A 5,950-nucleotide genomic window follows, 5' to 3' on the forward strand; every position below is an offset into this window, starting at 1 on the left:
TGTGTGTGTGTGTGTGTGTGTGTGTGTGTGTGTGTGTGTGTGTGTGTGTGTGTGTGTGTGTGTGTGTGTGTGTGTGTGTGTGTGTGTACTATGTTTGAGTGTGACTGTGGGTGTAAGTCTCTTTATGTGAATTTATTCCACGAATGTGTGTGTGTGTGTGTGTGTGTGTGTGTGTGTGTGTGTGTGTGTGTGTGTGTGTGTGTGTGTGTGTGTGTGTGTGTGTGTGTGTGTGTGTGTGTGTGTGTGTGACTGTGGGTGTAAGTCTCTTTCTGTGAATTTATTCCACGAATGTGTGTGTGTGTGTGTGTGTGTGTGTGTGTGTGTGTGTGTGTGTGTGTGTGTGTGTGTGTGTGTGTGTGTGTGTGTGACTGTGGGTGTAAGTCTCTTTCTGTGAATTTATTCCACGAATGTGTGTGTGTGTGTGTGTGTGTGTGTGTGTGTGACTGTGGGTGTAAGTCTCTTTCTGTGAATTTATTCCACGAATGTGTGTGTGTGTGTGTGTGTGTGTGTGTGTGTGTGTGTGTGTGTGTGTGTGTGTGTGTGTGTGTGTGTGTGTGTGTGTGTGTGTGTGAGAGAGAGAGAGAATGATAGACTGATGCCTCAGTCATCTCTCTTTTTGTGCCTTGCCACGGGATCCATTCATCTGTCCTGCTGGATGGCCTTCTGTCTCTCTGAGTATGACAGACTGGCAACACACACACACACACACACACACACACACACACACACACACACACACACACACACACACACACACACACACACACATTCGTGGAATAAATTCACAGAAAGAGACTTACACCCACAGTCACACACACACACACACACACACACACACACACACACACACACACACACACACACCACACACACACACACAACACACACACACACACACACACACATACATACACACACACACACACACACACACACACAACACAGGGAATGTTCTTCTCCCTATGTAGTCAGCAACGCTTTATCACACCACCTCACATCAACCTAACCTGTGTGTGTGTGTGCGTGTGTGTGTGTGTGTGTGTGTGTGTGTGTGTGTGTGTGTGTGTGTGTGTGTGTGTGTGCGTGTGTGTGTGTGTGCGTGTGTGTGCGTGTGTGTGTGTGTGTGTGTCTTTGGGCTGTCATGGTAAAGTGGGAGTGTAACTGAAACTCTACACCCGCACCCTGCCCTTCCCCCCTCCCCTCTCCCTAATCTCTCCCCAGTCCCCCTTCTCCCTTTCCTCTCCCCCTCCCCCTTCTCCCTATCCTCTCCCCCTCCCCCTCCCCCTTTCCTCTCCCCCTTTCCTCTCCCCAGTCCCCCTTCTCCCTTTCGTCTCCCCAGTCCCCCTTCTCCCTTTCCTCTCCCCCTCTCCCTTTCCTCTCCCCCTCCCCCTTTCCTCTCCCCCTTTCCTCTCCCCAGTCCCCCTTCTCCCTTTCCTCTCCCCAGTCCCCCCTCTCCCTTTCCTCTCCCCAGTCCCCCCTCTCCCTTTCCTCTCCCCAGTCCCCCCTCCCCCTTTCCTCTCCCCCTCCCCCTTTCCTCTCCCCCTTTCCTCTCCCCAGTCCCCCTTCTCCCTTTCCTCTCCCCCTCCCCCTTTCCTCTCCCCCTTTCCTCTCCCCAGTCCCCCCTCTCCCTTTCCTCTCCCCCTCCCCCTTTCCTCTCCCCCTTTCCTCTCCCCAGTCCCCCTTCTCCCTTTCCTCTCCCCAGTCCCCCCTCTCCCTTTCCTCTCCCCAGTCCCCCCTCTCCCTTTCCTCTCCCCAGTCCCCCCCCTCTCCCTCTCCCTTTCCTCTCCCCCTTTCCTCTCCCCAGTCCCCCCTCTCCCTTTCCTCTCCCCAGTCCCCCTCTCCCTTTCCTCTCCCCCTCCCCCTTTCCTCTCCCCAGTCCCCCTTCTCCCTTTCCTCTCCCCAGTCCCCCCTCCCCCTTTCCTCTCCCCCTCCCCCTTTCCTCTCCCCCTTTCCTCTCCCCAGTCCCCCTTCTCCCTTTCCTCTCCCCAGTCCCCCCTCTCCCTTTCCTCTCCCCAGTCCCCCCCCCCCTCTCCCTCTCCCTTTCCTCTCCCCCTTTCCTCTCCCCAGTCCCCAATCTCCCTTTCCTCTCCCCAGTCCCCCCTCCCCCTTTCCTCTCCCCCTCCCCCTTTCCTCTCTCCCTTTCCTCTCCCCAGTCCCCCCCCCTCTCCCTCTCCCTTTCCTTTCTACTCCCCCCTCCCTCTCCCCTCTCCCCTCTCCCAGCCTGGATGTCAGTCATCCTGAAAGGAGGCGTGCTAATGACCCAATGTTCTATTCCCCCCTCCTGCCATGGCAACCCAGCTGTCAATCTAGCAGGAGAGTGAGGAGGACGAGGCTTTCTGACATTCCCTCTGCTTCATTTATGGTTCCAACTGATCCAGTATGATCTTACAGCATGCACAAAGTACTTCACACACACACACACACACACACACACACACACACACACACACACACACACATACACACACACACACACACACACACACACACACACACACACACACACACATACACACACACAGAGAGGGAGAGTGATGTATAATTGAGTCATTAGCTGAAGGCGTGGTCTCTGTCATTCTGCTGTATCTATTGGCAACAGCAGCTCAACAAAGACACCATGACTCAATCTTTTTTTATTTCACCTTTATTTAACCAGGTAGGCAAGTTGAGAACAAGTTCTCATATACAATTGCAACCTGGCCAAGATAAAGCAAAGCAGTTCGACAACATATAACAACACAGAGTTACACATGGAGTAAAACAAACATACAGTCAATAATACAGTAGAAAAATGTGTCTATATACAATGTGAGCAAATGAGGTGAGATAAGGGAGGTAAAGGCAAAAAAGCCATGGTGGCAAAGTAAATACAATATAGCAAGTAAAACACTGGAATGGTAGATTTGTATCTGAACACACACGTTCAATCTGAACACACACGTCCCAAATGGAACCCTTTTGGAACCCTGAACTACTTTTGACCAGAATGGCACCCCTTTTCCCTGTGAAGTGTACTACTTTTTACCAGGGCCTAAAGTTCTCTGGTCCAAAGGGCCATGGTCAAAAGTTGTGATTCCATATGTGTTATTTCATAGTTTTTGTTATTTCAAACCCTTGAATGAGTAGGTGTGTCCAAACTTTTGACTGGTACTGTATATAAACAGCAACATTCACACATTCACACACGACAGATACATGTTGTGTCCTTTTGTAATCATTCACTAAGGAGGACTAGGCCTAACGCTATGTGTGTTGTGTAAATTCAGACCTGTATATCCACTCTACATGTTCCACGTTATTCAGTTGGTCCACTGTTTAGGTAGAAACGCTATAGGCCTCATTAGCATAACGCCTAGCAATCAAGGGGGTCAAAGACGAGTGGAGGCTATGATTGGCGGAGAGGGGTGAGTGATGGTAATGATGATGATGGTCGAGTGACACGGCTTTGTTTTGTGTTCAACATTAGCAGGCTAATCATGCACACGCTACGTCACGTCTACAAAGCTGATGAGACATCAACATGGATACCATTTAGCAAGAGGATAAATAACAGAACCATTTAGGCTACTATTCCAGTGTCCCAAATTGCAACCTATATAGGGCATTTGTTTTAGTGAAAAAGGCCTAGGTCAAAACTAGTGCCCTATGTAGGGAATTGGCCATAGGGCTTTTTTTAAAGTATTATTTTTTTACTTTTACCCTTTTTTCTTCCCAATTTTGTGATATCCAATTGGTAGTTACGGTCTTGTCCCATCGCTGCAACTCCCGTACGGATTCGGGAGAGGCGAATGTCAAGAGCCATGCGTCCTCTGAAACACGACCCTGCCAAGCCGCACTGCTTCTTGATACACTGCTCGCTTAACCCGTAAGCCAGCCACACCAATGTGTCTGAGGAAACACCGTACAACTGGCGACCGAAGTCAGCATGCATGCGCCCGGCCCGCCACAAGGAGTCGCTAGAGCGCGATGGGACAAGGAAATCCCGGCCGGCCAAACCCTCCCCTAACCCGGACGACGCTGGGCCAATTGTGCGCCGCCTCATGGTCTCCCGGTCATAGGCCGGCTGTGACACCGCCTGGGATCAAACCAGGGTCTGTAGTGATGGCTCAAGAACCGTGATGCAGTGCCTTAGACCTCTGCGCCATTTGGCAGGCCCCTGCCATAAGGCTCTTGCCAAAGGTAATAATGCCCTATGTAGGGAATAGGGTGTCATTTGACCAAGTGTAGGCTGTTGTAGCCAACCTGTATCAGTGTCTGTATGTGTCTATGTGTGACTGGTGGGTCCTGAACCCTTGTCTCCCGCTCAGGAAACGTCTCAAACATTAGAACAAGAGGAAATTCTCTCTTGGACCAAGGGTGACCCTGATTTCAAGTGACAGGCACATTCTACAGACACAGACACATGCTACAGACACATGCTACAGACACAGACACATGCTACAGACACATTCTACAGACACATGCTACAGACACATTCTACAGACATGAGAGCATGAGAGCATGAGACCAACTCACCGCGTCTACATGCATGTGTCTGTGTCTGTAGCATGTGTCTGTAGAATGTGTCTGTAGAATGTGTCTGTAGCATGTGTCTGTGTCTGTAGAATGTGTCTGTAGCATGTCTGTGTCTGTAGCATGTGTCTGTAGAATGTGTCTGTAGCATGTCTGTGTCTGTAGAATGTGTCTGTAGCATGTGTCTGTAGAATGTGTCTGTAGCATGTGTCTGTAGAATGTGTCTGTAGCATGTGTCTGTGTCTGTAGCATGTGTCTGTAGCATGTGTCTGTGTCTGTAGAATGTGTCTGTAGCATGTGTCTGTGTCTGTAGCATGTGTCTGAGGCATGTGTATGTAGCATGTGTCTGTAGCATGTGTCTGTGTCTGTAGCATGTGTCTGTAGAATGTGTCTGTAGCATGTGTCTGTGTCTGTAGAATGTGTCTGTAGCATGTGTCTGTGTCTGTAGAATGTGTCTGTAGCGTGTGTCTGTAGCATGTGTCTGTAGAATGTGTCTGTGACATGTGTCTGTAGAATGTGTCTGTAGCATGTGTCTGTGTCTGTAGCATGTGTCTGTGTCTGTAGCGTGTGTCTGTAGCATGTGTCTGTGACTGTAGCACGTGTCTGTGACTGAAGCATGTGTCTGTAGCATGTGTCTGTGACTGTAGCATGTGTCTGTAGCATTTTCTGTGTCTGTAGCATGTGTCTGTGACTGTAGAATGTGTTTGTGTCTGTAGCATTTTCTGTGTCTGTAGCATGTGTCTGTGACTGTAGAATGTGTCTGTAGCATTTTCTGTATCTGTAACATGTGTTTGTTTCTGTAACATGTGTCTGTGACTGTAGAATGTGTCTGTAACGTGTCTGTGACTGTAGAATGCGTCTGTGTCTGTAACATGTGTCTGTATCTGTAACATGTGTTTGTATCTGTAGCATGTGTCTGTGACTGACTGTGCTGAATCTTTATGGCACAGGTGGTAGGGCTCTCTGCTCTCCCCACAACCCCTGGTTCTCTGGATCAAGCCCGTCTCCGTCTGCTACACTGGTGGCGGCAGTGGGATCTTAGAGTTGTGTGCAAAATGAGTAGAAAGAAAGTCTAATTCCATTCCAGCCATCTTGGTAGGCTGGTCGGCCTGAAACTATTGCTCTGGTTGACCCAGGCTCCTGACTTCATAGTGAATGGGCTCCTTGAAACGTGAAGCTTTCATATGACTGTCTTGGGGTGGGATATTTAGGCTACATGAGAAGGCCCTCCAAGCCATCACAACAACAATAACACAACTGTCAACAATGCTGCTTGTTTCCATGCTGCTGTTGAACACTGTATCAGAGCTGAGAGGAGCCCACCCCCAGCGGTGAGATGTGGAATTGCATAATATCCTCCCCTGCGTGCGCTGTGTGTGTGTGTGTGTGTGTGTGTGTGTGTGTGTGTGTGTGTGTGTGTGTGTGTGTGTGTGTTAGT

The sequence above is a fragment of the Salmo salar genome, chromosome 02 (assembly GCF_965601325.2).
Source record: "Salmo salar chromosome 02, fSalSal1, whole genome shotgun sequence".
NCBI lineage: Eukaryota > Metazoa > Chordata > Actinopteri > Salmoniformes > Salmonidae > Salmo > Salmo salar.